General features: G+C 37.1%; 1 protein-coding gene across 1 annotated transcript in view; it reads right to left on the reverse strand.

The window, feature by feature from the left end:
* Positions 1-13,197, reverse strand: part of PSMD1 (proteasome 26S subunit, non-ATPase 1) — a 93,094-nt gene that overhangs the window by 31,069 nt on the left and 48,828 nt on the right. The window lies entirely within an intron of this gene.

Here is a 13,197-nt window from a genome sequence, read left to right on the forward strand (position 1 = left end):
TCTCAAAAAATAAACTTTAAAAAAGAGTTAAAAAAAAAGATTACACACTGTTATTCCAAATAGCCAAAATGATATTGAAAAAGAAAACCAAAGCTGAAGGCATCACAATTCTGGACTTTACACTGCATTACAAAGCTGTAATTATCAATACAGTATGGTACTGGCATAAAAACAGACATGTAGATCAATGGAACAGAATAGAGAACCCAGAAATGCACCCATATATATATATATGGTCAACTAATCTTCAACAAAGCAGGAAAGAATATCCAATGGAAAAAAGACAGCCTCTTCAGGAAATGGTGTTGGGAAAACTGGACAGCAACATGCAGAAGAATGAATCTGAACCACTTACACCATACACAAAAATAAACTCAAAATGGATGAAAGACCTAAATGTAAGACCAGAAACCATCACAATCCTAAATGAGAAAACAGGCAACAACCTCTTTGACCTCAGCCATAGCAACTTCTTATTAGACATGTCGCCTGGAAGCAAGGGAAACAAAAGCAAAAATGAACTACTGGGATCTATCAACATAAAAAACCTGCATGGTGAAGAAAATAATCAGCAAAGCTAAAAGGCAACAGATGGAATGGGAAAAGATATTTGCAAATGACATATGGGATCAAGGCTTAGTATCCAAAAACTATAAAGAACTTACCAAATTCAACACCCAAGAAACAAGTAATCCAGTAAAGAAATGGGCAAAAGACATGAACAGACACTCTGAAAGAAGACATCCAGATGACTAACAGATATGAAAAGATGGTCAACATCACTCATCATCAGGGAAATATAAATCAAAACCACAATGATATTACCTCACACCTGTCAGAATGGATAACATTAACAACTCAGGCAACAACAGATGTTGGCAAGGATGCGGAGAAAGGGGAACATCTTTGTACTGCTGGTGGGAATGGAAACTGGTACAGCCGCTCTGGAAAACAGTGTGGAGGTTCCTCAAAAAATTAAAAATAGAACTACCCTACAATCCAGTAATTGCACTACTAAGTATTTATCCAAAGGATAAAAAATGCTGATTTGAAGGGGCACATGCACCCCAACATTTATAGTAGTGCTATCAACAAGAGCCAAATTATGGTAAGAGCCCAAATGTTCACCAACATACGAATGGATAAAGAAGATGTATACACACACACACACCACGGATATTATTCAGTGATCAAAAGAATGAAATCTTGCCATTTGCAACAATGTGGATGGAACTAGAGTATATGATTTCACTCATACGTGCAACTTAAGGAACAAAACAGATAAACATAGGGAAAGGGAAGGAAAAATAAGATAAAAACAGAGAGGAAGGCAAACCATAAGAGACACATAGAACAAAAACGAGGGCTGCTTGAGGGGTTTTGGGTGGGGATATGGGTTAAATCAGTGACAGGCATTAAGGCGGGCCCTTGTTGGGAACAGCACTGGGTGCTATATCTAAGTGATGAATCACTACATTCTACTCCTGAACAATTATTACACTACATGTTAACTAACTTGGATTTAAATAAAATTTAAAAAATAAAAAGAATATACACTCTGTTAAACTCCCTTGTATTCCCAAGACTAAATAATCTTAGTACCCTCAATTTCAAAGTGCCTACTGAATATCTTCAACCAAATATACCACGAACACCTCAATCAACAAATATAATTCCATACAGCAAGAGAAGGAGCAGCCCCCCCTAAACTGCTTCTCTCCCCATGACACTTCATTTACGCACCCAGGAAACTCACATCTTTAATCATTCTATGCCCTCATTCCCCACATCTTACCTGCCACCAAGTCACGTGAAACCCTTAACTCTTGTTTCTGTTTCTACTGCCTGTTTCAGGCCTCAATAATCCCTCACTGGAAATAACAGTGACTCCTTAAATAATCTGCCTTCTTTTCCTCGTGCCTTCATTTTGCTGTGGTAGTGAGAACAACATGAGTTTGGAATCAGAAAGACCTGAATTTGAATTCTAGCATAGCCATTTAATAAAAGAGTGGGAATCATTAAATCTCTCTGAGCCTTAACTGCATGACCCATAAAATGGTATCTGTTCCACCTCATTTATGCTGGGGAGAGCTGGTGGTATGTATGATAGAGTAGAATACTATATTTAATGACTGAAATTTAAATGTGTTCCCAGAAATTGCCTTTGGGTCAGAACCAGGCATTCGGTTACTCCAGCTGTAGCTTGGGTTCTCATTTGTAAAAAAGGGAAGGTAACTCATGCCCAAATATTCATGCAAAATATTATAAAGTGAATTGGATATTAAACCTAGGAAGCTTGTTGTATTCACGGTCTTGACCTCCGGATCTCACCACCAAGTTTTTAAGGAGCTAACAGCACAGAAGACTTACCCACTCGTCCCACAGCTGCAGCCACCGTAGGACATTCCAGGGAAAACTGACTCACACAGACCTTATTCTAAATGTATCTTAAAACTTCATTTATTTTATGAGGCTCACTTGTTAAAAAAGAATTATACTTAGGATAGGATATTAATAGTTTCGTGAGGTTCAGAGAAAATTTTGCCAGCAAACAAATACTGGGGGTTTAATGCAGAGCTTTACCTAGTTGATTACCATAAAGACAGAAATAGGTTGTGAGACTATAAACTCAAAGATCATAAAAAATTCTTGTCAAACTTCTCTGTCTATAACCATTCCAATCCTGACCCATTCTTCAGTTAAAGTGTTAAGACAAGAAATGATAAATTTTTAAATAAATTAACTCAGATGTTCAGCCCCTTCAAGAGTACAATAAAGCCAGAATATTCTATGTTTACTTTAATTTTTAGCAAGTAGCTCTAAAAGGACAAAAGAATCTTTTTAAGCAATGATTGGAATGTAAATATTCAATGAAAGCAAAATTTCTACACACTAATCTTTGTCTAAATATATAATACATACAGAATGTATGTATAAATATAAAAATTTCAAAATAACAGTTAATAAATGAATAAGCAGTAAAATAATTATCACTATCACTTTGAGCCCTTTGAGGCATGGAATGAATTAATGGACTTCAGGATAATTATCAATGGCTACTAACATCATAAAAATAGAAACAAGTAGGCCTTATGTGTACTGCCAGTCCTGTCCCTCCAAAGTGGGGGGGCGGGGGGGAGGGAGAAATTGAACCTTAATAGGACCAAGCTCCAATATCCAATTATCAATTTACAGGAAATACAGAAGACCAAAAACCACATTATATTACATACAGGGGTGCAGGGTGCAATTAGCAAAATCCATACTGTGGAAAATTGACAGTAATAATGACCTGGTTTCTTCAACAAATAAACTGCAAGAAGGAAACAAAAAGAGGCAAGGAAAGGCAAGAGATGAGGAGAGATTAAAAGAAAACACACCAAATCTTTAATAGTAGTCCATAAGGCTTTCCTTCAGTTATTTTAGATAATTCTGACACTACTTAAATATTAGCTTTTCTAAACAATTATCTCTCAGATAACATCACAAAATAATTCCTGTCATTTGATATACTCCTTAGACTCATATATAGTATTTATAATATAGTATTTAAATAAATATAGTATTTAAATACATAATATAGTATTTAAATACTAATCCCTGATCAGCAATAAAAACATCTCATCTCTATGTCTCCATGAACATATTTAGAAAAGTAAATGTCTAGAAGCGATCAAGTCACAGAAATATAGTGGATTTTATTTTATTGGGAAGGGGGAGGTAGCGAACAAGGGATTCAATTTGGAAACCACTGTATTAGCATAAAATGTATCACATCAGCTTCTTTCACATATTTATATTTTGGTACGTAAAATTTTAAAGTATATTACTCAGACAATTATAAATTTGTTAGCTGCATTTGTTTTTAACAACGGAGCTGGGGTGCCTGGGTGGCTTAGTAGGTTGAGTGTCCATCTTCGGCTCAGGTCATGATCTCACAGTTCATGGGTCTGAGCCCCGAGTCGTGTTCTGTGCTGACAGCTCAGAGCCTGGATCCTGCTTTGGATTCAGTCTCCCTCTCTCTCTGCCCCTCCCCCAACTCATGCTCTGTTTCTGTCTCAATAATAAATAAACATAAAAAAACAAAACAATGGAGCTAAAAGTGTGGGAATTGTAGCAACGTTTCTTGTTCTCCTTTACTTTTTGGTCAGTTTATAAAAATAAAAATTGAATATCATTAGGGTAAAAAGCGGGGATAGACAGATCTTTTCTGAATTTTATTTTTATCACAATATAAAAAAAGATACATCAAATATTCATTATCAGGAAAATAACTGAAGAAGAAGGAAACAGTTGTTTCCCAAGCATCCTTTTATCCCACAAACCCCCATATCACAAGCTACTGCTATGGGTGATTTTCACTTTATCAGTTTATATCTACTTACTACTACATGTAAAGTATCAAGAAAACAAAAACAAAATTACACAGATCCTGCCTTAAACTATGTAAATTTAGTCCTACTTTTAACATATATTTTTTTAAATCATTTTACTGGACTTCAAGTAACTAAAAATAGCTATTGTTTTAGATAAGCTTCTGTCTTCTTTCCAAAAGATCGATTTCTTTCAGGTGCTACCAAAGTAGGAGAGAAAGGGAAAAGAAAGTAGATTCATAAGATTTATAAATACAAAAGGGCATCTGGGTGGCTCAGTCAGTTAAGTGTCTGACCTCTGCTCAGGTCATGATCTCATGGCTCACGAGTCTGAACCCCACACCAGGCTCTCTGCTAACAGTGTGGAGCCTGCTTTGGATCCTGTCCCCACTTCTCTCTGCCTCTCTCCTGCTTGTGTGCTCTCTCACTTAAAAATAAACATTAAAAAAATTTCATAAATACAAAGAAATTGCTACTTCACCGTAATAAGAAACATGGCTCTTAAAATATCAAACTTCAGGGGTGCCTGGTGGCTCAGTAGGTTAAGCATCTGACTCTTGGTTTTGGCTCAGGTCATGATCTCATGGTTATGTGAGTTCAAGCCCCTGCTTGGGATTCTCTCTCTCTCTCTCTCTGCTCCTCTCTCACTTTTAAAAGTTTATTTAAACTTTTAAAAAAGAAGGGATTACTTTAAAAAATATATCAAATTGTATTCCTGGATTTAGAGAAATCGTTAATATTAAAAAAGTGATAGTATATTATTAGTACATTCCCACCAACCCTTAAAATGAGCAAACCAAGAAAAGTCTTACAGTATGAGTAGGATGCTTTCAACTTGTCGATTAGATTTCATTGGTATTTCCTTTATTTTATAAAAATGGAAATGTACTTCAATTCTCAGAAAGTTTAATTCATTTCTGATATTGAAATAAGTGTCCTGATAAAAGTCTGTTTCTAATAGCTGATTATAGGGATTACTAAAGACTTGCAGAGCTGAGCAACTTTACATAAAATATTTGGGTCTTTTATGATCATCAACTATAATTCTAGGTATAAGAATTCTTTTGAGGGGTGCCTGGGTGGCTCAGTCAGTTAAGCAGCTGACTTCGACTCAGGTCATGATCTCATGGTTCGTGAGTTTGAGCCCCGCGTCTGGCTCTGTGCTGACAGCTTGGAGCCTGGAGCCTGTTTCAGATTCTGTGTGTGTGTGTCTCTCTCTCTGCCCCTCCCTGCTCATGCTCTGTCTCTCAAAAATAAATAAATGCTAAAAAAAAAATTTAAAAAAAGAGTTCTTTCTTTTGATTAAAGGACATTGTCATTTCATGATATCAAGCTGTATTACAGAGCTTCACTGATATTTTAAGAAATCTTATTCTTCTGTTCTTGACAAAAGTAGATAAAGTCATAAGCAGCTCTCTGGCAATAATCACCTGGCAAAAATTGTCAGAATCAACTTTTATAGAACTCTGCAATCTAGTCAAAAACTCACAACAACCAGGGGACAGCTTAACGAAGCACTGTTGTAAAGGAGACCTATGACCTTTTCAAATGCCTGCCTACCACCCGACCCCTGAGACTGGTGGGGCCTGTTGAGAGCACAGGCCTGTGTCCCGGTACAGGCTGCTAGTGAGAGGGAGCAGGGAAGACTACTCTCACGGAATCGTGGCTCTGCTTCAACCCGTCCGGTGGCTCCTCGAAGCACCAGTGCAACAGTCTGCCTTTGTTTCACCAAACCTAAGAGTATTCCCAGGGCTGGAGCTGCTGCCCAAGGGACATTTGCTGAAAACACTTAAAAGCAAAAGTACTGGCCATAATCCTCATAGAAGAGGTGAACAGTCAGGACAGTAAATAAACAGACCAAAAAGCTTGGAAAGAAAGAGGCCAAGAAAGGAGATACGTGGGGCTAATAAGGGATTCTACAAGCTCCCGTGTGTACTGGGGAAACTGAGAATACCACATGCACACTCAGGGTTGGACGCATCCTCAGGAAAGACCTGAGAAGAACCGTAAACTTTCACCTCAGGCTCTGCCCAAACAGGAAGTGAAGGCTAAGGCAGAGTGGCAAACGACCCGGGATAGTGTTGAAGGAGTGCCCTAGCACAGAGCCAATTTGCAAAGACTAGGAGAGTCTTTTTCCTTTTCCCTTTCTTTATTTTTCTTTTCTTGGCTTGAGGCACTGAAGGAAAGTATCAAAAACACTAGCTGACCACCAGGCTAATGTAACACAGACTTCAGTGGCCCATTTATGAGAAAGAATACAAACTTATAAAGCTACCTCAGAAGTCACCAAACAATCTGTAAGCAGCAGCAAGAATAAACCCTTGGAAGGAGAGAAAAGTCTGATTTCCTTTGTTGCCACACTATAATATACAAAATATCCAGTTTTCAATAAAAAGTTAAGAGTCATGCAAAGAAGTGAGAAAGTACAGCCCATTCACAGGAAAAAAAGAAATTAATAAGGGTGGTTAGGCGGCTCAGTCGGTTAAGCATATGATTCTTAGTTTTGGCTCAGGTTATGATCTTATAGTTTCATGAGTTCGAGCCCCACATCAGGCTCTGCACCGGTAATGTGGAGCCTGCTTAGGATTCTCTCTCTGTCTCTCTCTCTCTCTGCCCTTCCCTCATTCACACTGTCTCTGTTTCTCTCAAAATAAATAAACTTAAAAAAAAATAAAGAAAAAAAGAAATTAATAGAATCAGTCCCCGAGTAAACCCAGTTATTGGACTTAAACTACCTGAAATATATTGAAAGAGCTAAAAAAATAAAAATAAAAAGGAAAATAACTAAAGAAAACATGAGGACAATGTCTCATCACATTAAGAACATCAATAAAGGGGCAGAAGTTTTAAACACACACACAAAACCAAAAAAATTCTAGAACTGAAAAATGTAAGTAAAATGAAAGATTTACTAGAGGGGGTTTAATAACAGAACTGGATAGACAGAAGGAAAGAACCAAGTTAGGTAAACTGACAATATTAAGTTAGATTAATTGAGAATTGATGTTAGGTAGATAGAGACTGCCGAATCTGAGGAACAGAAAGAGAAAAGAATTTTAAAAAATGAACCTGTGGGACACCATCAAACATACCAACATACACATAATGGGAGTCCTAGAGCGAGAGGGGGGCCAGAAAGAACATTTGAAGATATAATAGCCAAAACTTTCCATATTTTGATAAAAGGCTAGAACCTAAACAAACTCCAAGCAGGATAAACTTAGAGATGAGTGAACAAAAAAGACAAACAAACACTATATACTAGTTAAGAGACTTACAATAAAAAATAAATGAGGGGTACCTGAGTGGCTCAGTAAGTTGAGCATCTGACTCTTGATTTCAGTCCGATTCCACGATGAGCGTGAAGCCTGCTTAAGATTCTCCCCACCCCCTTCTCTCTCCCCTCCCTTCCTCTACCCCTCTCCCTGACCCATACACTCTCTCTTAAAAAAAAATAAATAAATAAAGTAATTAAAAAGGTGACAGGCAACTGGGTGGCACAGTCAGTTAAACATCTGACTCTTGACTCAGGTAGAAAGATGAGCCCCATGCCAGGCACCTTGCTAGGTGTGGAGCCTGCTGAGGATTCTCTCTCTCCCTCTGTCCCTCTCCACTCACACCCTCTCTTTATCTCTCTTTAAAAAAAAAAAAAGTATGTCAAAAGGTGAAGTACTAAGGAGAATAAAAATGTAAATCAAGGTAAGGGGTATTGGAAGAGGCAGGAGAGGAGGGTTTAACAGGATTAATTACAGCAGTCAGGGTAGGATTCAATGACGAAGTGACATTTAAGCAGTGAGGAAGCAAGTGGCTATGTGAGGTAAGAGTGAATTAGGGAGAGGAAACAGCTCATGCGTATCCCTATGTTGGAACCATGCCAGTCATGTTCGAGAAGCAGCAAAGGCCAGCGGCTTGAGTGTAGTGAAGAAGGGGAAGAATAACTGAAACTATGGCCAGATCATAAAAGCTTCATAGGAACTTGATAGGCCAAGGGTTTATTAGAACTTTGGCTTTTACTGAGTGAAATAAAGGGCCACTGGTGAATTCTGAACAAAGGACTTATATAATCTGACTTGTTTGAAAGGGGTCATTTTGGGTGCTTTACTGAGAATAGAGGGCAAAGGTAGAAGAAGCAGCTACCTAGAAATCCAGTCAAGATACGATGGTGACTTAGGTAAGATGGTAGCAGTAGATGTGGGAGGAAAATTTGGTATATATGATTTTGGTGTATATATATACTGCAGGTAGAACCAACAAGATATTTTATTTTATTTTTTTATTTTGAAAGTGGGGCGGGATGGGGGTGGGGGTGAGCAGTAGAGGCAGAGAGAGACTCTCAAGCCCTTCTGTGCCACCAGCACAGAGCCATATGCGGGATTCAAACTCACAAACTGGGAGATTATGATCTGAGCTGAAACTAGGAGTTAGATGCTTAACTGACCGAGCCTTCCAAGTGCCCCAACAAGATTTCTTGATGGATAACACGCAGTAATGTGAGATAAAGAGACTCTAAGGAGGCAAATACCTTTGCCAGAGATAAAGAGATCCATACATAGAGCAGATTTGGAGAGAAAGAGCAGAAGTTCAGTTTTAGACAATCTGAATTTTAGACTGCCCTTTTAAGTCAAAGATAGAATCTGTTCAATATTCTCAATCAGTTAAACATTTGACTCTTGATCTTGGCTCAGGTCTATCTCATGGTTTGTGGGATCAAGCCCCTCATCGGGATCTGCACTGAAACCTTGGAGTCTGCCTGGGATTCTCCCTCTCCCCGTCTCTGCTCATGTACTCTATCTCTCTCTCAAAATAAATAAACTCAAAAAAATAAAAAAGTTAATTAAAAAGGCACCAAGGACAAAATTCATTATTTTAGAAAAAATGCACCAATTAGGTTTTTTTGGTTACACTCAGATTAGAGTCTGAATCTGAACTTTAAGCTATTTTAGTAAGAATTTATTTGGAGTTCTCGATAAATGACATATTCTACACAAATGAGGTTTCCAGATATTTGAAATTTCATCCTACTATTAAGAATCATACTTTTTGTATTTGTCATTTTGGATAGCAATCTTTTAAAAAATGCACTTATTCCTGCCATCCAAACCAGAGATAAAGATGATTTAACTTTTCTTAAATACGTAGAAATCACCACTCTGTTATCAAGAATTATATCACATAAAATTGTGAAGGGCTGAGTTATAGGTGAGCCACAAGCCTCTGAGTGGACCTAAATGCCTATACTTTGTATTTCCTGTTTCTTCAGTGGGACCCCTTTTGTTATTACCAAAGTGCTCGTCTACCTTAGCCTACTGTGGGGTAAGCAGGGAAATGTTTGTCAAAACCGTATCCAGAGTGAATTTGTCACTGAACATCTTTTTTAAGTTGGTTTATTTTTGAGCAAGAGAGAAAGTGCGAGCAGGGGAAGGACACAGAGACAGGGAGAGAGAGAATCCCAAGCAGACTCCACACTCACACACAGAACCCAAAAAAGGGATCGATCTCACAACCATGAGATCATGACCTGAGCTGAAACCAAGAGTCAGACACTTAATCAACTGAGCCACCCAGGCACCCCTATCACTGACCATTCTTTTTTACTATTTAGATTTACCACCATGTGCAAACGGCATTTTCATTAAAGAGGGCAGAGAGACATGTTTCTGTGAGTGTATATGTAAAGAGATTTGGAGTGAGGACTTATAGGCTGCTTTCCATCTAACATGCATGAGGTTTTAGAGCAGTTTATAGTTATTGCCAACTGGGAGATCTATCTACCTTTCATCTATTATTATTTTGCTTTCTACCTGATTCTCAGCTATGCTTCTAAGAACCCAAAGCTGCCAAACAAGCAGTCTGAACAAGCTATGTTCCTTAGCCATTAAACCAATTTAAAAACAGAAAAACAAAAATAATCCAACTACCAATTTTAACCAATTTTAACTACTTATAGTTAAGATTTTTTAAAAAAGTGAGTGAATGTTGGTGAGAGGGTTAGTACTGGCAAAATATTACAATAGTAATAATGGTCATCATTTAAAAAACATACCCCATGAATATAAAAAAAATTTTCATCTATAGGGGAATCTGGGTGGCTCAGTAGGTTAAAGGTCTGCCTTTGGCTCAGGTCATGATCTTACAGTCCAGGAGTTTCAAGACCCCCATCAGGCTCTGTGCTGACAGCTTGGAGCCTGAAGGCTGCTCCAGATTCTCGGTATCCCTCTCCCTCTGCTCTTCCTCCTCTTGTGCTCTCTCTCTCTCAAAATTAAACATTAAAAGAATAATAAATAAATAAATAAATATCTATAAACACAAATCCATGAAGGTTTGTTTCAGAAGTCTTTTCATTGAATATAATATTGTGATTTTGTGACAGGTACTAAATTGTGATTCAGAATAAAGCAGGGTTTCAGAATATTTCCATATTCCTGAAGAGAATCCTGGCACATTAAAATCCACTTGAATATTATTTTATAAGTTTTCACTCAAAATTCATTGCAAATATTTTTACAAAATGTTGAATTTTGAGTTTAAAAAGGCAGCAAATAATGAATAAAATCACAAGTTCTCAGTTGAACTGAAATGAATCAAGTATTTTCCACACAAGATAAGGAATATAAATTTTAAACAGAAAAAGGGCACAAATGCTATGGCTGACTTAGAAGTAATTTAACACTTTTAAAATAAGGGATCTATGGGGGCTCAATCAGTTAAGTGTCAGACTTCAGCTCAGATCATGATCTCATGGTTCATGAGTTTGAGGCCTGCATTGGGCTCTGTACTGACAACTCAGAGCCTGGAGCCTGCTTCAGATACTGTCTGTCTGTCTGTCTGTCTCTCTCTCTCTCTCTCTCTCTCTCTCTCTGTCCCTCCCCCACTAGTGCTCGGTCTCTCTCTCTTCCAAAAATAAATAAATGTTAAAAAAAAATAAAAAATGAGAGACCTATAATGATTTTTTAAAGAAAATTTTGAGAATGCTCGAAGTTCTAATGCTAATAAGCTGGTCTTACAGTTTAGAAAAAAACTTCGTACAGCTGTTAAAATTTTTATACCAATTTTCCGAAATAAGGCAGAAATACATTTTCATTACATTTTGTATGCTTTCCCCAAGATATCCATGGGAGGAAAAACCTGCTGAAGAACCAACTCCCCAATCCTGAGGCCATCTGTTTAAAAAATGAGCAATGAAAATTTCTGCTAAAACCAATGTATACATGTAGAATTCAGACCTTTCTGTACTCTTCTATATAAGGCTGTAACCAGAGAGAATTCATTGTGTTCCATAGCAAACACATAAAAGCTGGATAAGAATCTTGTTTTGAAACTAGAACTCTGGAAATTACTATAAGGCTCACAGGGCAAAATCTTCACAGAATGAAAGCTCTAGAATCTCTAGATTTGTTTTTTCTCAAATGGGAAAAACAGCTCAGTATTAATCTGAAACGAAACTATCTTAAACTAAAATGACAGAGGTTTATTTCAGTCCCCCAAATATCAAAGAAAGCTCTAATGAATACGACATGAAGAGGGTCATGAACTGGCTCAACACACTTAACTGGTCGTTTTACGGGTTGTAATGAATGCTGCTTCTCTCTAAAAATGAGTGTATCAAGGAGGAAATAACCTTGGCAGGCTTGCAGCTATACAACACATTTGCTTCACTGCTTTCAGGGCCAGTGCTGGAGGCTCTGGAGAAGTCAATGGGACGACTTCAGTCCCAGCAGCAAACAGGTCCACTGAGCAGATAAGAGGGCATGCTTGAGAGAATAACAGTACGAGGTAAGTATTTAGCAAATAATCTAAAAGGTTTTTTTTTCTTTCTTCAAAAAAACTGCTATCATATCTTTCATTTCTATGCAGTGGTTTTAAAATCTAAAATGAAAATTTTACTGATGTTAAAGGAGAGATATTTAATAGGGGATTTACAGATTTCATGAATAAATGGTTTAACCTTCCTCTTAGCTTTCCCTCCTTCTCAACGAAATTGGAGAGATTAAGGAAAAATGATACTTAACAAAAAAAGAACTGCTTGAAATTTGGCATAAAGTGATATATTTGGAAAATATTTGTTATTGCAGAAACAGGCTTTCTATGAAAGGTGAAGTTACTAAAAACAATTATTTGGATCCTAGTAATATTTATTTTTTTCCTTTTCACAAACTGAAGGAATTCTAAAATGTTTCATAGAAATGGCATTTACATCAGTATTAAGATAAACCTGGCCAGATAAAACCCAACTACAAATAAGGATTTCTAGCTGGTAAATCATTTATTTGAACCTTAGGTGGGCTTGAAGTATTTCTAGGGGAGTAATGAGTATGTACCAAAAAGTTCTATTCAGAACTATTTAGTGCTTTGATGTTTCTATTCTAATGTACATATTCTAAAGTAAAGGCCAAAAAAGACATTCAAGGGTCAGGAAACATCTAGGTTTTTTTTTTTTTTTTTTTTTATAACTACTGAAAAAATTAATGTACCTCCTGTTTCATAACCTGAGACAGATCAGGAATATGACTATGGAAATAGGCTGCATTGTCATAAATGCACAAGAGACTTATTAAGATGAGAATAGCTACTAAGTTCAAGTGTTTTTTAAACGATTTTTTTAAAATAAAGAAATAAAATAATGCAATTCACATTTTTTTATATCTAAGGGGAACTCCTGGAACTCATTGGCATTCAAATTCAGACAGGAGTCTACCACTACTGCAAAAAAAAGAGAGCAAGAGAAACTAATCAAGTTTTTTTCCCACAGCTATCAGTTTCTTTCACTAAGCCTTACGAAATTGGAGCCTCTACAGAAGACTAAACACCTACCTACAGAAATGGA

The sequence above is a fragment of the Suricata suricatta genome, chromosome 3, assembly GCF_006229205.1.
Source record: "Suricata suricatta isolate VVHF042 chromosome 3, meerkat_22Aug2017_6uvM2_HiC, whole genome shotgun sequence".
NCBI lineage: Eukaryota > Metazoa > Chordata > Mammalia > Carnivora > Herpestidae > Suricata > Suricata suricatta.